Consider the following 23403-nt stretch of genomic DNA (forward strand, 5'->3'; position numbering starts at 1 on the left):
TTATTCCCCCCTCTGATGGGCTGATCACACGAGGTAGTAGACAGGCAGACCCTCTCAGCCCAGGAGGTCACTGCTTTCATCTCTCTAGGAAGGTTCGTAGTCACTGAAAAGTGTCAGTAACAAATAAAATCACACCCAATCTTCATCCAGTGTTGCTCCCAAAATGCAAGAGCTTACACCCAATGAAGACACGCAAAGTGCCATGTGCCCAGGCATGGTCTACAAGCTTTAAATGGGTTTACTCACTTAATCCTTTCAAAAGGCTTGTATCACGTCATCATCCTCATTTCACATATGAGAAACCTGAGACATAGAAAGGTTAAGTAACTTGTCAAGTCAGTCAGTGAGTGGGATCCGATAGCAGGAATTTGAACTGAAGCCTTCCTGGCTCCACAGTCAAAGAAGAACACAAACCGTAAAAATGCTTGACAAGAAATTTAAGTCCGTATATTTCTTTTGAGAAAACACCCAAGAGGAGTCACGTAACAGGAATTCAGTTCAGTCGCTCAGTCGTGTCCAACTCTTTGCGACCCCATGGGCTGCAGCACGCCAGGCTTCCCTGTCCATCACCAACTCCCGGAGCCTGCTCAAACTCAAGTCCACCCAGTCATCTCGTCCTCTGCCATCCCCTTCTCCTCCTGCCTTCAATCTTTCCCAGAGTCAGGGGCTTTTCCAGTGAGTCAGTTCTTCGCATCAGCTGGCCAAAGCATTGAAGCTTCAGCTTCAGCATCCGTCCTTCCAATGAATATTCAGGACTGATTTCCTTTACGATGGACTGGTTGGATCTCCTTGCAATTCAAGGGACTCTCAAGAGTCGCCTCCAAAAAAAAAAAAAAAAAAAAAAAGAGTCTCCTCCAACACCACAGTTCAAAAGCATCATTTCTTTGACGCTCAGGTTTCTTGATGATCCAACTCTCACATCCATATACGACTACTGGAAAAAACCACAGCTTTGACTAGACGGACCTTTGACTGCAAAGTAATGCCCCTGCTGTTTTAATATGCTGTCTAGATTGGCCATAGCTTTTCTTCCAAGGAGCAAGCGTCTTTTAATTTCATGGCTGCAGTCACCATCTGCAGTGATGTTGGAGCCCAAGAAAATAAAGTCTGTCACTGTTTTCACTGTTTCCCCTCTATTTGCCATGAAGTGATGGGACCAGATGCCATGATCTTCATTTTCTGATTGTTGAGTTTTAAGCCACGTTTTTCACTCTCCTCTTTCACTTTCATCAAGCGGCTCTTCAGTTCTTCTTCGCTTTCTGCCATAAGGGTCTTGTCGTCTGCATATTTTTGTTAATCTCAGAGTTAATCTCAGGGTTGATTTCCTTTAGGATTGACTGGTTGGAGTTCCTTGCTGTCCAAAGGACTCTCGAGAGTCTTACCCAGCACCCACAAATCGAAACCGTCGATTCTTCTGACTCTCAGTCACCGTCCGCAGTGATTTTGGAGCACAAGAAAATAAAATCTGCCACGGTTTCCACTTTTTCCCCATCTACTTGCCATGAAGTGATGGGACCAGATGCCACAATCTTAGTTTTTTGAATGTTGAGTTTTAAGCCAGTTTTGTCACTATCCTCTTTCATCCTCATCAAGAGGCTCTTTAACTCCTCTTTGCTTTCTGCCATCAGAGTGCTATCATCTGCATATCTGAGGTTGTTGATGTTTCTCTGGGCAGTCTTGACTCCATCTTGTGAGGCATCCAGCCTGGCACTTTGCATGATGTACTCTGCATATAAGTTAAATAAGCAGGGCGACAATATTTTACAGCCCTGACATACTCCTTTCCCAATTTTGAACTTTATTGTACCTAGGTTTAATACATAAGACCTTATTATATCTTTTGCAAGGAAAATAGCTTGATGTGATGAAAGCTTAAAGTACATGTAAATGAGATATGAGCTTTGGGTAAGCGCTTTAAAAAAAAATTATATTTTAGAGACGTCTACTTCAAATGATCTTTCCAGATATTTGGTAAAGTCCTAGAGTTGTGCTGACTTAACTGATGGAAGTAAATTAACTAGATAGTTTCAAAAAAATAAGATACTGAGACATCAATTACTAAGTAAACTAAGGTATTTAGGAATACTAATAAAAAATGTTTGAACTAAACATAAGTGAAATTCTCAATGAGCGAAATTGAATTCTGAAGAATAGAAGTTCACGGCCAGTCGCGACGCTTAATGCGTTTTACTAGACATACACACAATACTACAACACGAAGACGACTGGATTTGAAGGGAACCGGTTTCCCCTGGACTGCTAAATGTTCTGTTCTCCCCGATTGAACGCCGTTATTTGAAAAAAGGTGCACAGGCTTCAGCCGACCGCCAGAACGGTGCTGGGCAGGACAAAAGTCAGGCAGGCAGCGGAGCACGCGAGGTCCCAACACATAGAGGCTGGGAGAACAGGAGCGGGAGGCGGACGTCACTTCCCCCAGAGGGCGCCCGCCGGCCGGTTGGCCCGGCCGGACGGCGTGGGAGGACGGAGGCGGGGACTAGGGCGGGGCGTGGGCTGGAGGGAAGCGCGGGTTCCCGTCGACGTCACGGCTAGGGGCGTGTCGTATGTAGATATCTGAGCGCAGGGGCTGCTGGTCCGTCTTCTGGTGCTGAAACACGATATGGTCTCCCGTGGCGTGGGAGAGAATCCAGGCCTTTTTGCTTGAAAGTGCGTGGATGCGCTGTGTGGAAGGTCGAAGGCGGCTCGGGGATGCGGGGAGTAAAGTGAGCGTGTGTGAAAAGTGTAGGGCGTATGAGGGTGAGGTGGGGCGGCAGGCTGGCAGCTCATACTTACCTGGCAGGGGAGATACCATGATCACGAAGGTGGTTTTCCCAGGGCGAGGCTTATCCATTGCACTCCGGATGTGCTGACCCCTGCGATTTCCCCAAATGTGGGAAACTCGACTGCATAATTTGTGGTAGTGGGGGACTGCGTTCGCGCTTTCCCCTGATCTTTCTGTGTGGTAAGAGTAGAACTAAAGGGGGCCTTGGTACAGTCACGGGAGTGTCACAGTGTGGAACAGGCCTGCTAGCTTTCCAGAGAACTAGAGCTTAACGTGGAAGCTGCGACGCGACTCTGGGGCCGATGCTGCTAACAGCCGCAGTTGGCGCTTGAAAAAAGCACCTGGGTGTCACGTCTTGTACCCGTCGAGAAGCGCGCCTGTTTCCGACGTTGTAACACCGGGAGCCTGCCCCGGGATAGCGTGGGTGCGGCTTTTTGGCCTACGTTTGTTTAGTGCCGACTTCGTGGTAGGCTCGCTCATGAAAGCTCTTTCGAGCTCTTCTGCAGTCACCATCTGCATTTTGGAAAAATATAGTCTGACACTGTTTCCCCATCTATTTCCCATGAAGTAATGATCTTAGTTTTCTGAATGTTGAGCTTTGAAAAAGCCAACTTTTTCACTTTCCTCTTTCATCGAGGGTTTTTGGTTCTCATCAGTAAGCCACTAAAAATTAACCTTGGTCTTGTTGCAGATATTTCATATTTGAGCAAGGAAATCTCCGGTTGTTGGGGAGACAGAGGATGTTCTACTTTTCACTTTCAATGACCTAGATCCTCTAACTGCATCCTGTGTGCTTTTTGGTTAGTTTCCTTTGGACCTACCCTTAAGCGTCACCCCACTCCCACTCCCAGCGCCTCCTCCAATCTCAGAGGCTTTTTGGGAGTGAGCGGATCTATGAGTGCCGCCCGCGAGGCAGCCACGAGGGGGAGGACAGTCCTTCCCGCCATGGTCCTGCCTTTTCTGTTTGGCCCAGTGGTTTCTATTTGCCATGAGGACTTTGTCAATCAGAAGTGAGCGCACAACATCCTGAGAAAGAGGTTGGCAAATAGCCCACAATACTGCCGACAACTGGCCTGGGGTTCATCGGAAGAAAAGGAAAACTAGTTTGGACGGAAAGAAAAAAAAAAAGGTACGATTTCTATTGCCATTTAATGAGAAGGAATTTTAAGGAGGTTTCCTAGTTTGCAAGACTGCTGAAGAAGGCCTAGAGAGAAAAGAGGAGCGGTATTACCCACGTCCGATGTCAGGGGCAGCGGCCGAGAGGACTAGCCCACCTCAAAAGAGCAGTGGCTTCGTGGGCTCAGGAGGGCCGAGAGGAGCTACTCCACGTTCAAGGTCAGGAGGGGCGGCGTGACAAAGCAAGGCAGCTGAGCACGCAAGAAATGAAGCCTCTGAAAACAGGACACTGCTGGGAAAATGGCTAGTTGCATGCAGCCTCTCACAGGACAGGCTAGACGGCGCCCTTCCTGACGACTTCTCATCCGACTCCGTGTGTAACAAGGCCCAGGTAAGGCACTAAAACAAACGTAAGCCAAAAAGCCGCACCCACGCTATCCCGGGGCAGGCTCCCGGTGTTACAACGTCGGAAACAGGCGCGCTTCTCGACGGGTACAAGACGTGACACCCAGGTGCTTTTTTCAAGCGCCAACTGCGGCTGTTAGCAGCATCGGCCCCAGAGTCGCGTCGCAGCTTCCACGTTAAGCTCTAGTTCTCTGGAAAGCTAGCAGGCCTGTTCCACACTGTGACACTCCCGTGACTGTACCAAGGCCCCCTTTAGTTCTACTCTTACCACACAGAAAGATCAGGGGAAAGCGCGAACGCAGTCCCCCACTACCACAAATTATGCAGTCGAGTTTCCCACATTTGGGGAAATCGCAGGGGTCAGCACATCCGGAGTGCAATGGATAAGCCTCGCCCTGGGAAAACCACCTTCGTGATCATGGTATCTCCCCTGCCAGGTAAGTATGAGCTGCCAGCCTGCCGCCCCACCTCAACCTCATACGCCCTACACTTTTCACACACGCTCACTTTACTCCCCGCATCCCCGAGCCGCCTTCGACCTTCCACACAGCGCATCCACGCACTTTCAAGCAAAAAGGCCTGGATTCTCTCCCACGCCACGGGAGACCATATCGTGTTTCAGCACCAGAAGACGGACCAGCAGCCCCTGCGCTCAGATATCTACATACGACACGCCCCTAGCCGTGACGTCGACGGGAACCCGCGCTTCCCTCCAGCCCACGCCCCGCCCTAGTCCCCGCCTCCGTCCTCCCACGCCGTCCGGCCGGGCCAACCGGCCGGCGGGCGCCCTCTGGGGGAAGTGACGTCCGCCTCCCGCTCCTGTTCTCCCAGCCTCTATGTGTTGGGACCTCGCGTGCTCCGCTGCCTGCCTGACTTTTGTCCTGCCCAGCACCGTTCTGGCGGTCGGCTGAAGCCTGTGCACCTTTTTTCAAATAACGGCGTTCAATCGGGGAGAACAGAACATTTAGCAGTCCAGGGGAAACCGGTTCCCTTCAAATCCAGTCGTCTTCGTGTTGTAGTATTGTGTGTATGTCTAGTAAAACGCATTAAGCGTCGCGACTGGCCGTGAACTTCTATTCTTCAGAATTCAATTTCGCTCATTGAGAATTTCACTTATGTTTAGTTCAAACATTTTTTATTAGTATTCCTAAATACCTTAGTTTACTTAGTAATTGATGTCTCAGTATCTTATTTTTTTGAAACTATCTAGTTAATTTACTTCCATCAGTTAAGTCAGCACAACTCTAGGACTTTACCAAATATCTGGAAAGATCATTTGAAGTAGACGTCTCTAAAATATAATTTTTTTTAAAGCGCTTACCCAAAGCTCATATCTCATTTACATGTACTTTAAGCTTTCATCACATCAAGCTATTTTCCTTGCAAAAGATATAATAAGGTCTTATGTATTAAACCTAGGTACAATAAAGTTCAAAATTGGGAAAGGAGTATGTCAGGGCTGTAAAATATTGTCGCCCTGCTTATTTAACTTATATGCAGAGTACATCATGCAAAGTGCCAGGCTGGATGCCTCACAAGATGGAGTCAAGACTGCCCAGAGAAACATCAACAACCTCAGATATGCAGATGATAGCACTCTGATGGCAGAAAGCAAAGAGGAGTTAAAGAGCCTCTTGATGAGGATGAAAGAGGATAGTGACAAAACTGGCTTAAAACTCAACATTCAAAAAACTAAGATTGTGGCATCTGGTCCCATCACTTCATGGCAAGTAGATGGGGAAAAAGTGGAAACCGTGGCAGATTTTATTTTCTTGTGCTCCAAAATCACTGCGGACGGTGACTGAGAGTCAGAAGAATCGACGGTTTCGATTTGTGGGTGCTGGGTAAGACTCTCGAGAGTCCTTTGGACAGCAAGGAACTCCAACCAGTCAATCCTAAAGGAAATCAACCCTGAGATTAACTCTGAGATTAACAAAAATATGCAGACGACAAGACCCTTATGGCAGAAAGCGAAGAAGAACTGAAGAGCCGCTTGATGAAAGTGAAAGAGGAGAGTGAAAAACGTGGCTTAAAACTCAACAATCAGAAAATGAAGATCATGGCATCTGGTCCCATCACTTCATGGCAAATAGAGGGGAAACAGTGAAAACAGTGACAGACTTTATTTTCTTGGGCTCCAACATCACTGCAGATGGTGACTGCAGCCATGAAATTAAAAGACGCTTGCTCCTTGGAAGAAAAGCTATGGCCAATCTAGACAGCATATTAAAACAGCAGGGGCATTACTTTGCAGTCAAAGGTCCGTCTAGTCAAAGCTGTGGTTTTTTCCAGTAGTCGTATATGGATGTGAGAGTTGGATCATCAAGAAACCTGAGCGTCAAAGAAATGATGCTTTTGAACTGTGGTGTTGGAGGAGACTCTTTTTTTTTTTTTTTTTTTTTTGGAGGCGACTCTTGAGAGTCCCTTGAATTGCAAGGAGATCCAACCAGTCCATCGTAAAGGAAATCAGTCCTGAATATTCATTGGAAGGACGGATGCTGAAGCTGAAGCTTCAATGCTTTGGCCAGCTGATGCGAAGAACTGACTCACTGGAAAAGCCCCTGACTCTGGGAAAGATTGAAGGCAGGAGGAGAAGGGGATGGCAGAGGACGAGATGACTGGGTGGACTTGAGTTTGAGCAGGCTCCGGGAGTTGGTGATGGACAGGGAAGCCTGGCGTGCTGCAGCCCATGGGGTCGCAAAGAGTTGGACACGACTGAGCGACTGAACTGAATTCCTGTTACGTGACTCCTCTTGGGTGTTTTCTCAAAAGAAATATACGGACTTAAATTTCTTGTCAAGCATTTTTACGGTTTGTGTTCTTCTTTGACTGTGGAGCCAGGAAGGCTTCAGTTCAAATTCCTGCTATCGGATCCCACTCACTGACTGACTTGACAAGTTACTTAACCTTTCTATGTCTCAGGTTTCTCATATGTGAAATGAGGATGATGACGTGATACAAGCCTTTTGAAAGGATTAAGTGAGTAAACCCATTTAAAGCTTGTAGACCATGCCTGGGCACATGGCACTTTGCGTGTCTTCATTGGGTGTAAGCTCTTGCATTTTGGGAGCAACACTGGATGAAGATTGGGTGTGATTTTATTTGTTACTGACACTTTTCAGTGACTACGAACCTTCCTAGAGAGATGAAAGCAGTGACCTCCTGGGCTGAGAGGGTCTGCCTGTCTACTACCTCGTGTGATCAGCCCATCAGAGGGGGGAATAATGGGCTGATTGCTTGCTTCGAGAATGCCCCCCCCCCCCAATTTATGGTTTTACAGTGGAAAACATTCCTACACATGACACAAGACCCAGAATTTTATGAGTGATACATATAATTACACAAACGTTTAAGTTGGAAACACAAGCAGTGAGCTTTACTCATATAATGTGTACATATATATAATATACAGTTACATATGCCCCAAAACTTGTAATGGGAAAAAGTAGACCCTGATCCCATCCCGCATTTCTTCAAAGAATAAACACTTTAAGGTCAGGAAACCGACTGGCTGTTTATCTCCTTATCTCTAAATAAATACTGATGCTCCGATTTTCCAGTTTCCCACCCCAGATGCTGCAGACCGGCCTGAAAAGGGGAAAGTGGAGTGTGCGCGGGTTCCCTGCCGGCCAGTCATCCCCAAGGCAGCCACCAGGACTTCCGCTCACCTGCAGACCCACACAGCCCACCTCACCGCTCCGCACGGAACCGCCAACGGAACTTTGCCAGAACAATTGCCAGGCCAGCAGCTTTGCGATTCGGGGTGAACCGGGTTCCCAGACATTTCAGTGAAGGGTGGCAGCTGCTCCAGGGTGAGGCGCTGTGAGTCGCCCCAACCCAGGGACCGCCCCGCCGCGGCACCCGCCCGCTCCTCTCCCTTCCAGTCCCTTTCTCCCTTTGGGCTCATCCTCTGTTCTCTCCTGCTCTTGCCCTTCCGGCGATCTTTTCGCCGGCCTTACCCCTTTCTTTGGAGGAGGAAATGGCAACCCACTGCAGTATCCTTGCCTGGAGAATCCCATGGACAGGGGAGCCTGGCGGGCTACAGTCCATGGGGTTGCAAAGAGTCGGACACGACTGATCACAGAGGACGCAGGCACCCCTTTCTTTTCCCGTCCTCCAAAGACAGCTGCGTCATTGAGTCCTTTGTAACCGCTGAAAGTTCCAAATTACAAGCCTCGGAGAGATGCTCCTTAGCACCGCGAAGGGAACACCTTAATAAGCTATTCAAGTCCATCACGGGCCTCATCCGTGTTTTTCTCCCACGCAGTAGAGGACACAAGTGTTTCCATCCGCTCACGTCGTGGGGTGTCTTCTCGGTGGAGCAGAGTCTCGGCAGGACGAAGGGGGCCCGGCCGGGGGTGCGGACTCCGAGCGGCCCGTCTCCCCTTCGGTCCGCAGCAGCCTGGCCGGGCGGCCGTGGGTCAAGGACCTGGGGTCTCCTCAGACGCTGGAATCCTCTTTCGGGCTGAGCTTGGGACCAAAGGACGCGATCTCCAGGAGTGAAGGTTCAAACCTTGGCCGAACAGCGGCTTTGCGTGCCCAGCGGAGACTTAGGAGCGAGAAACTCAGAATAAAATCAAAATAAACTGGGATAGGGTCAATAACAATTCGGAATAATAGAGAACCTGACTAAAACACAGTTCTTCCCAGTCAGGTCTGGAACCCTGGATGGACCCGAAAGCTGCCGTCCTGACTGATCAGTGACATCGCAGGCCCTCCCCGCCACCATTTACTCCCAGGGACGACCGTGCAGCTACAAGCCGTGCGGTGCGAAGCCCCCTCGCGGGGCAGGACTCCGTGGGCTCAGCCTCTGCCTTTTACTCCAGACACCCAGGGGACCCGACGAGGGGGCGGCACTGGCGGGGTCGCTGCGCCCCTGGGCGGGGGTTGGAGGGCAGAGGAGGGGCCGGGCTCTGGTGGGCAGGGATGGGCAGAGCCGCCCGCGTCCAGCGAGGACGCCCCGGGTCGGTCCCACACCTGTCCGCCGTGTCCGTGCGAACCACGCCGCTGGGGGTCGCGGGAGCCGGAAGGCAGGTCCTATTAGGGGTGTAAAAGGTGTGCCTCTTCTAACTAGGCAGAAAGGTCCCACCGAGATTTGAACTCGGATCGCTGGATTCAGAGTCCAGAGTGCTCACCATTACACCATGGAACCCCCTCGGGAGCCATCTGGCCTCCGCCGCCAGAGAACCGTATCCGCTTCTTTAGCCTCCAGACGTCCCACCCATAAGCTCAGGGCAGTTCTTCTAAGGCCCTGAGGAGACTCCAACACGGTTGACTCCCGCAGGTGCTCATCCCTCTTGCTTTCTCTCTGCTCCTCTCCTTTGATCGACTCAGCTCACTCTCACCTCAGAAAATGAGGTGAAATCCGCTTTGGGTTTTGTGCCAGGGAGGACCCCCTTAGCTCTCCATCACCAACCTCATAGTCTGCCTAGGTTAACCAGAGTGTCCCATCTTGAGGTAAAATTTCTGCAAATAAGAGTGTTATTTTCCTTTTCTCTGCCTTCATCCTTTTCCCATCATAGCCCAGAGGGGGCAGACGGATGTCAGGACAGGAGGCGGGGTTTCCTGGGTCCCTTAGTTTCCTCATAGGGCTGATTACACTCCTAAGCCGCCGCCACCTCTTACGTGTAACATATAAAGCGTGTCAGCGGTGGAGTGGGAGTGGAGGCAGGAGAACGCTTCTTCTTCATATATTTCTGATTTGGAGAGGGGTAAGTTCTTCTCACAAGAGGTGTCTATTTGTTAGATTTGCCATGTAAGTAAGAACAACTATTTACATAAAACAGTCGGACAAACCAGCTATACTCACCTAAAGGTGAAGTCAGTGTCGCTCAGTCATGTCCAACGCTTTGTGACCCCACAGACTGTAGCCCGCCAGGCTCCACTGTCCAAGAGAGTCTCCAGGCAAGAATACTGGAGTGGGTGGCCATTCCCTTCTCTAGGGGATCGTCCGAAATCAGAGGTTTAACCCGGGTCTGTTGCATTGCAGGCAGATTCTTTACCTGCTGGCCCACCAGGAAAGCCCCATACTCACCTGGGGTGACTGAAGATCAACCACATGTCGTGGAGGACACGAGACAGGGCTCTGACACTTAGGCAGTCACAGACTCTTTGATCAGGTCGGTCAAGTCAGTTTCTCTCCCATTTCTTAACATATCAAACCCAGAAATTGCAGTTTTTAAAAAGGCGTACAAATATCAAGGTACCCAAGAGCACTGATTGCTGAATCATAGAGGATGCACATCCAAGTTGTCTTAAGTACAGACAGTATTTATGTGCACAAAATACCACCACACTAAATATTTACATGTAGAGTAGATATAAATCCTATCATGGCTCCGAGTAATAATCTTTACTTCTTCATCGTATCCTAAAACTGTTTCTTCCCTAATCCGATACACAGAACAGAAAAAAATAGCACCTGTTTTTAGCCGGCCGAAAAACAGAGTCAGAAAGAAGCCCAGTGTTGCCTGGAGACGTATTTGTTCCCAGAGGCTGGACAGAGGTTGACTCAAGGAGGAAGGAGGCAAAGGGGAGGCGGGAGGCTCTTGTTATGAGGAGGAAGTTCACAGCTCCAGGGTGAGAAGATGAAACTTCTTGGAAACTCAAGATGTTGAGTGGTAACGAACAGCACAAAGTGCTCCACCAGGAGAACTTGAAGAAGGGTCAAGGTTTATGGGTGCAAGGACCTGAAACGGACTCTGACTGATATAGGAAGAAAAGAACGCCCTGGGTTTTCTCGTTACCACCAACGCTGGCGCTGCTTAGAGCCCGGCGGCCGTTAGCTCGGCGGCCGTTAGCTCGGCTGTCTGTGCCCGTGTCCCGGGAAACCATCGGGTGAGAAGGACTTTTAAAAATGTGGGAGGAAAGAGCCAAAAGCTGAAGATAGCCCGATATCACCGGTCTTCTTAGCTCTACTGTGGCCAGATTTTAGTTTGGAAGAATTTGAGGTTATTGAGGGCAACGGCGGGTGGCAGAAATCAGACTCGGTGGAAATCTAGGTTGGCTCCAGTTGAAACAGCTTGAACGGGGTCCCTGCGACCCACCTTCTGCACCAATTACGAGAGCGATGACGTCGAAGTGAGTGGGTAGAAATGAGAAGACCCAGAGTTCCCATCTTTCCTGCCCTGCTCCTCTCCATCTGCACTCTGCCTTGACCTATCCATGGGACCCCTCAAGGCATGCCCGGTACTTCCTCCAAGACCGACTTAGGGCCAGGCCTTTACATGGAGCACAAAGATGATGATGATGATGATGTGTCTGCTGCCAAATGGACGAGCAGCTTCTGGGGTCACAGCTGGATAGAGGAGGATGAGCGAGGACTCCGGGACCGCCGCGGCTCGCAAGACGCCAGTTACAGGAAGAGCTGCCTGCCCTGCCCGTTCCCTGTGCTTCCCAGAGTGATGTCGTCTGTCAGCCATCCTAGGAGGGATTCTGCTGCTGCTGCTGCTGCTGCTGCTGCTAAGGCGCTTCGGTCGTGTCCGACTCTGTGCGACCCCATAGACGGCAGCCCGCCAGGCTCCGCCGTCCGTGGGATTTTCCAGGCAAGAGTACTGGAGTGGGTTGCCACTGCCTTCTCCAAGAAGGTATTCTTATGAGGGCCTGGGATTTCGATGCCACACTCCTGTGCGGGATCACAGACAGTGCTCAGGGGATGGGTCATTCAGGGAGCCGTTGGGATCAAAAGGAAGATCCCATACCAAAATTCATTCATTTCCAGACTCCTTTGAACGGCAACTGTGCTTTAGAACCTGACGTTCCGTCTCTTTGGGACCTGAGAGCAGAAAGGAGAGAAATGAGAGAGAACGCCGGTTTCTGGAAGTGAGGTCTTGCAAGAAAGTGGAGGAAGAAAGGAGCTCTAGGAAGGAAGAGCATGGAGAAGCGTACCTGCCCACCCTGTCTGGAAAAGCACCCAAACAACCCTTTGCTTCCACACCACGACTACCACGACGACGCTGCTGTCTTTCTTGAGCCCCAGTTCACCAGACCCAGGAACGGTACCTGTAAGAGGGTCTACAGATGCTGAGTGACTCAGGTGGGTGGTTGATTCAGCTGCTCCCCAAGGCAGCTTGCATCATACCCCACTTGCTTTTCAGAGTATGATCTGCTCTGTTGCCCTTGTAGGGGAATAAAGAGAATAAACGGTATTTTAATAGAATAAAGTTGTTCTTGAAAAGGCAAAGAGAGCTATTTAAAGAGCCACCCACACATCTTCACCAACCCTTCTTCCACATCAGCCTCACAAATAATCTTAAATAAAAGTCATTGGTGTGACTCGAAAAAAAAAAAAGAAAAAAGAAAGAAATCCCTGGAAAGTATGTTGAGAGATCACAAAATGGCCAGGAAACCTGGAGAACCAGGCTCTCACAAGGGGCAAGGACAGAATCAGGTGAGGTTAGAACTGGGATGGGTGGAGATGTGTGTTCTTCCCAAATCCTCCAGCCTGCACGTCCGTCCCTGACCTGCAAGCAGAGAACTGGCGATGAAGGGCGGCCGAGCTACAGCAGAGCAAACCGCAAGAGCAATCATGGGAGCCTTTGTCTTGATTCTGTATACAGAAAATCTAGAAGCAGCAAGCTAATTCAAGGTGAAATAAAGAAGGGTAAGGGTTTGTCAAAAGATTCTGAGGATAGTGACAACACTCTTTATGATTTCTCTGCGTTTAACATTAGATCCAGTCGTTTCTAAACCCAGGCATACCTGAGAACAAGAGAATGAAGTAGAATGCTCTCATGGCTCCCATTTCACAGCAGAAAGAAGGGAAGCACAAGAAGTTGTCTTTAATTTGCCTAAGGCCACAAAAAGTGAAGTCGCTCAGCCGTGTCTGACTCTCTGGGACCCCATGGACCGTAGCCCACCAGGCTCCTCCATCCATGGAATTTTCCAGCCAAGAATACTGGAGTGGGCTGCCATTTTCTTCTCCAGGAGATCTTCCCCACCTAGGGATCAAACCCGGCTCTCCCTCATTGCAGACGGATGCTCTACCATCTGAACCACCAGGGAAGCCCCTAAGGCCACGTAAGGACAGAACGATTTTTGCAACCCAGAATGTGTGCACCTGAGCACAGCTTAGTCGGGTCTTTCTTCTCAAAAGTGGGTGTGTCAAGATTTCTCCGCTGTAGGGATGGGAAGAAGACCAAGAAGAGGAGAGAAGGCCAGAGAGGGAGGAGGGGAGGGTAGAAGCACAAATTCTTTTATTCGCTCCTTCCTCCCCTCTCCTTCTGCCTCCTTCATTCTTGGGTTTGCCGGCCCTCTCCCTCCTCCCCCACTCTGCTACCAGACTGAAGCAATGCTCACCGCTGGGGATCCTGGCCCCAGTCTCCTGGGAGGTCTCAGTGCACTCCCCCCAAACCCGCCTTCCCCGCTTGGTCTTCGCCCTTTCCCGCTCCCAGGTGGACCCCACAGAACGCAGCCTACCTAGCTGGGCGCTCCACCCGGCAGGCAGTGCTCCGGAGACCTTGCCCTTGCCCGCCCAAAGGGGTGCTGCGAAATCCAAAACCCGGGATAAAGGCTTTTAAAACAGAACTGTTCACTTCGAAAACCATTCTGCATTTCCATTCTCAGGGGTCTTCATGGGACGAAGGGCAAGAGACGACAATGTACTCATCCAAGTCCTGGAGCGCCCCAGCGAGTGCCAGACTCTGTCCTGGGCGTGCTGACACAGGGCGACCATCTCCGCGACCTGTGTGCTTAGTCGCTAAGTCCTGTCCGACTCTTTGCGACCCCATGGACTTAGCCCGCCAGGTTCCTCGGTCCATGGGGATTCTCCAGGCAAGAATACTGGAGTGGGTTGCATGCCCTCCTCCAGGGGATCTTCCCAAACGAGGGATTGAACCCCGGTGTCCTGCACTGCAGGCGGATTCTTACCGTCTGAGCCCCCAGGGAAGCCCACTCTGGTGGAAACCGCCTGGTGGACAGAGGAAAGCGAAGCACAACCTCGGCCCCGGAGGCCTTTGCCGGGGGGGGGGGGGGGGGGGGGGGGGACGGGACTCTCATTCCTTGGGTGTAGGGGAGGAAACGGGAAGGGCCATCATGGGAGCCCACCGGGTGTTCCGCTGTCCTTGAATCTATTTCGGTTCAGGACCGGAAGGATCGAGCCCTGGATGCCGGTTTCTCCGGGGGCGCTGGCATCTGTGGCGGGTATGGGACAGGGAAATGGCACTGTTTCTCTGGGGGACAGAGCGCTCACCCTGGGAATGCCTTAAGTGTCTACTCCATACGGAGTCCAAGGGAATCGCGTACTGCTGTCTCTGTGGCGCAATCGGTTAGCGCGTTCGGCTGTTAACCGAAAGGTTGGTGGTTCGAGCCCACCCAGGGACGGTGCGGTGAGGCTTTTCGAGAACACCGAAGAGACTCCCTTTTGCCAGGAGGACACCGGACAAGTGCTGCGGCGACGGGCTTGCGGAGAAAGAGCGCAGGAGTCAGGTGCAAAGGGGCAGCGGGGAGGGCGGGTCCCGGGTGGACTGGGAGCCTCGGTCATTCCTGAGAGCCCGGAGCGCTGACCGCCGGCGCCGTGGAAAGGGCCACCGAGGCGCGGGTCCGCAGCGCGGGAGGGGCGGCGTCCACACCGCTGGGATGGGGGGTCTCCTGGGCCTCGAGCGCCCCCAGTCCCCGCCTCCTGCGGCTTCCGGGAGCTGGGGAGTCGGCGGGGGCGACCCCTGAACTCAGGCTGCGCAGCTGAGGGTCTGAGGATTCTGCGTTGGGTGCGGGACCCCGAAGGCAGCCTGTGGGGGCCCGAGGGTCCTCACTTCAGGGGAGAGGAGGAACCCTGAAGCAGGGCCCTCGGGGGCCGCCGTCTCCGTGCCTGAGAGAGCTAGGGGCGTCAAGGTCCCTCTTTCAGAGTTAAGAGTCGATGGTGTGGATAGCGGTGGCGGGACCTCGGGATTTCATGGATACTGTCTTCCGGTAGAAATTGTCCCGTTTCCGTAGTGTAGTGGTTATCACGTTCGCCTCACACGCGAAAGGTCCCCGGTTCGAAACCGGGCGGAAACAGTCCTCCTCCTCCTCCTCCTCCTCCTCCTCCTCCTTTTTTCCCCCCTGAGATGTGCGTTCTCGTTGGCAAAACTAACAGGCGCGAAAGGCCCGGGGTGAGGCAGGGGACGCAGCTGTAGGAAGAGTTGGTGACCACCTGGAAGTTTATTCAGCGCTCGGAAAGGCCCCGGAGCCAGGTCAGAGATCTGGAGGTGGACGGATCCGCTCATCACTCTCCACTCATCACCGAGCCTTCTTTCTTAGCAAAGAAAACCGAGGTTCACGAAGAGAGCAAGACCTGGGCTCCGCAGCGTGCCGCGCTAGAGCTAGAGCAGGAGGGACCCAGCCCGCTACTTTGTGTCCTTGCCCCGGAGCAAAAGCGACGCCCAGGACAGGAGAGGCGAAGGCCGATGAGCGGCGGGGGCAGGGCTGGGAGCCTCGCACAGCTGCACACAGCCCTGGGCCGCTGCGACATTTCCTTTCCAGCTTTCTGACGTTCTGAAGGGTCATCTTGCACTCACCTGTCACCTGGAGAAGCTAAATAACTGCTTTGTCTACAGCTCCCTGGTGGTCTAGTGGCTAGGATTCGGCGCTTTCACCGCCGCGGCCCGGGTTCGATTCCCGGTCAGGGAAAACCTTCTTTCTTCCAGCGTCTGCACTCACACAAGTCTCTCACTTCCTGACCAGATCGGAACTGTATTTTGCTTAAAGGTCCAGTGCAGAACATTTCTGCACAGAGTTTCTAAATGCCGCTGAGTCCGCGCCTCAGGGTCCTGGACCTCAGGCTGGCTGTTGGAGCTCAGATGCCATGAACAGCCTGGGCTGGCCAGCTCTCGCCTCCACCCTTTTCTCCTGGCATGGTAAACCCAGAGTCTTACTTAACAGAGTTTCCATTCAAAGAGAATGTGAGCCTTCAGTTCCAAAAATTCATTAAAAACTCAAAGCAAAAGCTTTTCTAAGATACCAAAAGTTTGTAAGAATACGAACATCCTATATTCTGTACCTAAGTGCCCAGTTGCTATCACATTCTTTCTTTATGTAAGAGTTATGACATCACTTGGTAGTAATATGCGGATATCTCAGGATTGTTCCTTTCCTTTGGCGTCCCTCTCAAAGCTAACTTCCCTGGGACCTGTCTTCCAAGGCCAGGGAAACAGCTTTACCGTCCAGAAGAGGGCCCTCTTGGCCCTTGGGGAACCTGAAATCTGTTCTCTTCTGGGTTGCTCAGTCCTTTTGAACTTTTTTCCAGCCCTTGTAGCATTCCTCTGTCCATGGGATGCTCCAGGCAAGAACACTGGAGTGGGTTGCCATTTCCTTCTCCAGGGGATCTTCTTGGCCCAGGTCTCCTGTATCTCCTCAAACAGATTCTTTACCTTCTGAGCCACCAGGGAAGCCCAAAACAAACAGGACCACGATGCACTGGCCGGGAATCGAACCCGGGTCTCCCGCGTGGGAGGCGAGAATTCTACCACTGAACCACCAATGCTGCTCTCGAGGGGCTGTTCGCAACGACTGCCTAGTTGGAGTTCTATTCAGGTCTTTCTCAAGCGCGGGCCACTCGTGCCCTTTGTTCCCAGGACGGTCTAGGCTTTCCTCCGCCGCCCTCCGCGGCACCGGCTGCGCCCTGCCTCCTGAGGGTTGCTTTGGCGGGCAGTCAGGTGCGCTCCGGCTCCGTCTGAGTGGGGGAACCGCCTGCTGCTCGTGCTCACTGGCTCAGCCTTGTCCAACTCTTTGCGACCCCTTGGACTCTCGCCCACCAGGCCCCTCTGTCCATGGGACTCCCACGCTCCTTTGCTGGAAACCCGTCGAGGCAGTGCAGCTGCCCCCTTGGCTCTGGCCTGGCTCCCTGTGCCCTGCAGGGAGGGCCCTTTATCTAAAGCTAAGCCTTTAGATAAGTTAGTGCTCTCCATGCTACGAACAAGAATAACATTCAAGTTGATAATAAGGATGAAGCTCGAATCCTTTTACACTCCTGAAAATTCTAATAATTGATGTATAATTACATAGAAAATATTTGTCCTGTCATGCTCCCAGCGATGACTCCTGGTCATGCACCACACTGCTTTAATAATTTTGGTCTAAAAACTACTTCATGGTGACTTTCAGATTTATTATTATTTATCAAGTTTAAAATTATGTATCTCAGTAAATTAAATATATCACATAATACCTTTTAAATCAAGATTCAGTCTTTAGATTCTCGAAATCATAGTGACTTAATAATTCCCCTTTCAATTTGGGGTAAATGTTTTTAGGTCTCATCTAATATGTGATTCTAAGCAGCATTTATCAGCCACGAGTCAGCTCAAATTTCGATTTTAAGATCTATCGTTAACTTTAAGTTCTTTGACGGATGTTAAATTGGTTGAATTAATGTATAATATTTGCCTGGAGAATTTCTAATTATGGTAAAAAATAATGCTGCCCATATTTTTATAGAGTATACATAGAAGGGCTGTAGCTTAACAGCTTAAGAGGATGTGTGGGTACCTTTAGCAGATGTTCCTGAATGTAGCCATAATGTCACTTGAAGATGAGTACAACACATGGACTCTCTAAGCTAAGTAAGGACCTGTTGCTTACCTGAGGTACTCCTTTATTTAAAAAAAAATTCCTGATTCTTAGTTACCTGCCTTCTAGATCTCAAGTCACCCATTTTCCCATGTGCTATGTAATTCTTTTTTTACTCCGTGCTGGGGTCCTTATGCGCTGGCAGGCAGATGAACCTGAGAAGAACGTGACAGGCTGTTCTCCTGCTGTGATTCTTATTTGTCTCTGTGTGTGTGTGTCTTATTTTTGATGCCTCTTGGTGTGAATGCACCTTGACTTTGCTCCTGATACAGCAGTTTTCCAGGAGAAGGGCCTGGTACCTGGTGAGCACCTAGTAAGTGCTTCCTGACTGAAGGACTCCTAATGCACAGTTCCAGAAAACTGGTGAAGAAGACAGAAAATGGGTAAGAGCCACAGCAGCCTAGAGTATAAGGGACAGAGAGAGACAGAAGGGCACACACTCCAAGAGCGAAAGAGAAGGGCAGAGGGAAATGTCCTAGAACCTAGAGACATCCTCGACTGAGTACGGAAAATCCAAAGACCTCTTGTTTCCTCATGAGCTTCAACTGAGGAATCAGTGGAAGGCGGACCAGGAACTCTCAGGATCCAGGTTTGCACAAGATATATTATTGGTGCAGGATTCTGTAGCTTGTGCCAATTTGTCTCAAATGAGATAATTTTTGCAGATGTAGCCACGTACTGTTGAGATATCATTCGGAGACAAGTCTCAGGCTTGCAACTGCACCGGTAAATTGGAGGGAGACCCCTCATTAGATTGTGTGCATCCAACCTAAGCCAAAATACAACTCATAAAGGGGAGGTAAGACGATAAATGTCTGGAACCAGTGAGTCTTTTTTTTTTTCTTTAAACTCCTGTAATGCATAAGCTGCTCTGCAAGAAGCTCTCCGGAGTCATTCTGGCTGGTCTTCTCTGGAGCGAATTGCTGGGTCACCACTATAAACACTTACAATTATTAGAATACTTTCCGATCGGCTTGGAAGTTTAGCTGCTGAATATGTGCGACCTCTGGGAGATGAACACATTGTCTTTTCATTGTACCTCCCGCTAAGCTGAGTCAGTAGGGCACAAATTCCTTTGTTAGAGTAACAGACATGTGTATTGACAGTTTCCTGTGATGGCAAGACCATGAAGAAAAAGACTCTTTCCTTGAGTTGGCAAAATACATTGGAATATAAATTAGAACATCTATTTAGGGAAAACTAAGAACATGCAAGGGATGCCTTCAGTTTCCAGCAAAGGTGCAGTGACAGAAATCAGACTAACCCTCCTTCCTAAATCTCACTGTCCCCCTTTGAGCCACTCCCAAAGGAACAAAAAGACAAAGAGCATGAAATACCAGCTTCTAAGCCACTGAAAATCAGGCTTTAGCAAAGGATAGCAAGCCCTGAGAGGTGACAAGCAAACAAGATGAGTCTTGCCATGGGCCCAGCTTCCTGCTTTCAGTGAGTTCCCAGGCTGGGCACCAAGAGGAGGATTTGAGGTCAATCCACTGGGCTCAAGAAGCTGAGTGTTGGTGGAGAGCAAGGCAGCTAGAGTTCACAGGACAAAGATCCAGTGATTGTTATTTGCAATGCAGAAGTAGAGATACAGATGTAGAGAACAAAGGTAGGCCTATCGAGGGGGACAGGGGAGTTGGAGGAACTGGGAAGTTAGGATTTACCTATATGCGTTACTGATGCCATGTATACAGTAAATAGCAAAGGGGAACCTACTCTACGGCATAGCGAACTACTGGATGCGCTGTGGTTACCTAAATGAGAAGGAAATCCAAAAAAGAGGGGATATATGTGTATGTATAGCCGATTCACTTTGCTATTATCACAACATCGTAAAACAGCTATACTTCAATAAAAGTTAATAATAAAAGAAAGAAACATGAAGAAAGGTCCAGTGATGAGAGAGAGTGGGAGACAGAGAGAACGCTGGGATGTGAAAGGGTCTCCCTCAAGTACTCAGCAGGGTAACGATCGGGGTATCCTTGTGAAAAAAGTGCCTGTGGCCAAGGAAAGAAAGTTTTAAAAAGATCCTGGTGCAATGCCTGCTGCTCACACAGGACAAGCAATTGTATTCAATCCCCCCAGACTGAACTACTCCTAACTCATGGGCCATTGGGAAGAACATTCAGAAAACTCTTGTTACAGTATTGGGAATAAGCAGCTCTAGACTAACCTACCTAAAAAATCATGAAAGGAAGATCCAAAGGGATCAAACCATTTATAAGTCGCTCGAATGTACCCCAGATAAAACTCAAGAAGATTCGTAGGAATACCAAAATAGCCAGTGCCCCAAATGAGAAACTCTGACCACGTTTGGGCTCCAATCAAAGGATGTCAGTCATGCAAAGAGGCAGGAAAATGACAGGTAAGAAGGAGATGGATGAATGAATGAGTCAATCAAATTGAACCAGAAGGGACACAGTGTAAAAATCTGCAGAGAAGACTTTAACAGTTATCATGACGGTATACATATGTCCAAAATGTCAATTAGAAACGTAGAACATACAAAAATGGCAAAAAGAAATCAAACTTTAGAGCTGAAAACTGTAACATCCAATGCAATAAATTCACCGGATTGAAGAGCAGATTAGACATGGCAGAAAACAACAAAAACAAGATTATGGAACACAAAGCAATGAAAAACTGTTCACAATATCCAAATGGAAACTCACTGTCAAAATAAAATGCTTTTAATGAACATAGTGTCACTGAACACTTGTTTTTCAGTTACTAACTCGTGTTTGACTCTTTGTGATTCCATTGACTGCAGCACTCCAGGCCTCCCTGTCCCTCCCTGTCTCTCAGAGTTTGCCCACGTTCGTGTTCATTGGATCGGTGATGCCATCCAACCATCTCATCCTCTGTTGCCCTTTTCTCCTTCTGCCTTCAACCTTTGCCAGCATCAGGGACTTCTCCAAGGAGTCTGCTCTTCTCATCTGGTGGCCAAAGTATTGGAGTTTCAGCATCATCCTTCCAATGTGTATTCAGGGTTGATCTCCTTTAGGATTGACTGGTTTGATCTCCTCGCCGTCCAAGGGATTTTCAAGAGTCTTCTGTAACACCACAGTTCAAAAGAATCAGTTCTTCAACATTCTGCCTTCTTTGTCATCCAACTCTCACATTGGTACATGACTACAAGAAAGAGCATAGCTTTGACTATATGGGCCTTTGTGGGCAAAGTGATGTCTTTGCTTTTTAATGCACTGTCTAGGTTTGTCATAGCTTTCCTTCCAAGAAGCGAGTGTCTTCTAATTTCATGGCTGCAGTCACCATCTGCAGTGACTTTAGAGCCCAGGAGCAGAAAATTTGTCACTGCTTCCACATTTTCCCCTTCTATTTGTCATGAAGTGATTGGGCTGGTTGCCACGATCTTAGTTTTTTTTTTAATATTGAGTTTTAAGCTGGCTTTTTCACTCTCCTCTTTCACGCTCATCAAGAGGCTCTTCAGTTCCCCTTCGCTTTCGGTCATTAGACTGGTGTCATATGCATACCTGAGGTTGCTGATATTTCTCCCAGCAATCTTGATTCCAGCTTGTAACTCATGCAGCCTGGCATTTCCCCTGATGTGCTCTGCATACAAGTCACATAAACAGGGTGACGGTAAACAGCCAAGTTGTACCCGTTTCTCAATTTTGAACCAGTCAGTTGATCTGTATGAGGTTCTAACTGTTGCTTCTTGACCCGCATACAGGTTTCTCAGGAGACAGGTAAGATGTTCTGGTATTCCCATCTCTTTTAGAGTGTTCCACAGTTTGTTATGATCCACACAGTCAAAGGCTTTAGTGTAGTGAAAGAAACAGGAGTAGATGTTTTTTTCTGGAATTCCCTTGCTTTGTCTATAATCCAGCAAATGTTTGCCATTCGATCTCTGCCTTCTCTGCCTTTTCTAAACCCAGCTTTTACAGCTGGAATTTCTCGATTCAAATTGAACGCTGAAGCCGAGCTTGAAGGACTTTGAGCATAATCTCACTAGCATGGGAAGCGAGTACAATTGTCCAGTACTTTGAACGTTCTTTAGTGCTGCCCATTGAATGGTAGCACATCATTGAAAGACCTGATACACGGGTGACTGATGCTCCTGAAAATACCCAGGGACGAGAAAGTTTTTGGAGGCACAATGTCAGCTAATTCCAATCATAGTAAAGATTTTAAACCCACCGATCCAAGGAGCCAAATGGACAAAATGAATGAGCACGACAGCATGGAAAAAACACATCTAGTCCCATCGTAATTAAAGTGCTCAAAGCCATTGAGAAAGCATATAGTCCCCGAGGGACCAGAGGAAAAAGACCAGGTACATATAGAAACAGAAGTACACATGTCAGATCTCATCAGAAGCATAGAAGTGAGGGACTTCCTGGGTGTTGGATCCCTGGTTGGAGAGCTAAGACCCCACAGGCCTCATGGCAAACAGGAAAAAGAAAAAAAAAAAAAAATCAAACATGAAACAGAAGCCATACTGTAACAAATTTAATAAAGACTAAAAAGAGAGAGAAGAGGAGAGAGATGCATGGAAGTTAAAAGACAGTGGAGCAGCCTCCTCAAAGGACTGAAGCCAAAAAAGTCAAGGTGGAATTCTATCACTACCCACCTTCAGAGTCCTTCAATGTGAAGGTGAATAATGACCGTTACAGACATACAAATGCTGAAAGACTTCATCAGCAGCAGACCCACGATACAAGGAATGCTAAAGGAATCCTCCAGGAAGAACACCACCAGATGGAAATCTGGATGCACGCCCAGGGATGAAGGAAAAGAGAAATGGTATCTGTATGGGGAAAATAAAAGATTTTTAATATAAATCTCTATAGAAATATGTAACTGATTATAAAACAGAACAGTGCATTTGCTACATGCTCAGCAAAGGAGAAACGTAAAGAAATACGGTTACTGGTTTCACTGCTTCAGGAAAGTCTGGACTCCCAGTGACCTGGCAAACCTCCTGTGCACCTAAGACGCAGGACAGGAGGGTAGCGGTAGAGGAGCCCTTTTGCCGTTCCCGGAGAGGTTGCGCAGCGGGGAAAGAACCACAACCCTTCTGAGTGTTTCAAGGAAGGCTTTCCCAAGGTGTGCTTAGAACAATCAACCTTTCCGTGAACAGCCAAAGGCACTAATAGATGGCGCCCCAGAGACACGCTCAAGGAAGGTACGTCTCATCCCTACGGATGGGTAATTACCCGCTTCCACGGCCGGGGGCGCCACACACGTTTGCGAGGGCAGAAACGCGCCAGAGACGCCCCGGGCCGGAGCCGCGGGGGCCAGAGGGAGGCTGAACGCCGGGTGGGCCCCGACTGGTTCTTTCGGTTCTTTCCTCCGCCTGCACCCGACCGACCGTCTGCACCGCTGGTGTTGCCCTCCCTCGGCTCGGCCGCGGTCGGTGGGGCGGGAGCCGGAAGCAGCGAAAGGGGAAGGTCGATCCAAAGGGACGAAGGCGAGGAGCTGGAAAAGAAGCCGGCGAGGTGGGGACGAGGACAGCGAGACTTCCCAGAAGGAACGTGCCGGATCTGGGGAGATGAGAATTGGTGTTTGGTTTGATTTTGTTTCATTTTGTCGTAATATATCAG

The 23403-nt window shown here is 49.6% G+C and overlaps 7 non-coding genes and 1 pseudogene across 7 annotated transcripts; 5 read left to right on the top strand and 3 right to left on the bottom strand.

The window, feature by feature from the left end:
- Window positions 1-2782: 2782 nt before the first annotated feature.
- Window positions 2783-2946, top strand: LOC122678508. The gene has a single exon (XR_006336174.1). It is a non-coding gene; the product is annotated as a U1 spliceosomal RNA (small nuclear RNA).
- Window positions 2947-4581: 1635 nt separating this feature from the next.
- On the bottom strand, window positions 4582-4745 carry LOC122678520. The gene has a single exon (XR_006336183.1). It is a non-coding gene; the product is annotated as a U1 spliceosomal RNA (small nuclear RNA).
- Window positions 4746-9380: 4635 nt separating this feature from the next.
- On the bottom strand, window positions 9381-9452 carry TRNAQ-CUG. Its single transcript has one exon. It is a non-coding gene; the product is annotated as a tRNA-Gln (tRNA).
- A 2074-nt stretch (window positions 9453-11526) lies between these two features.
- Window positions 11527-12271, top strand: LOC122676711 (annotated as a pseudogene).
- Window positions 12272-14546: 2275 nt separating this feature from the next.
- On the top strand, window positions 14547-14620 carry TRNAN-GUU. The gene has a single exon. It is a non-coding gene; the product is annotated as a tRNA-Asn (tRNA).
- A 599-nt stretch (window positions 14621-15219) lies between these two features.
- On the top strand, window positions 15220-15292 carry TRNAV-CAC. Its single transcript has one exon. It is a non-coding gene; the product is annotated as a tRNA-Val (tRNA).
- Window positions 15293-15832: 540 nt separating this feature from the next.
- TRNAE-UUC lies at window positions 15833-15904 on the top strand. The gene has a single exon. It is a non-coding gene; the product is annotated as a tRNA-Glu (tRNA).
- Window positions 15905-16686: 782 nt separating this feature from the next.
- TRNAG-CCC lies at window positions 16687-16757 on the bottom strand. The gene has a single exon. It is a non-coding gene; the product is annotated as a tRNA-Gly (tRNA).
- Window positions 16758-23403: the final 6646 nt, after the last annotated feature.

The sequence above is a fragment of the Cervus elaphus genome, chromosome 20 (genome assembly GCF_910594005.1).
Source record: "Cervus elaphus chromosome 20, mCerEla1.1, whole genome shotgun sequence".
Taxonomy (NCBI): domain Eukaryota; kingdom Metazoa; phylum Chordata; class Mammalia; order Artiodactyla; family Cervidae; genus Cervus; species Cervus elaphus.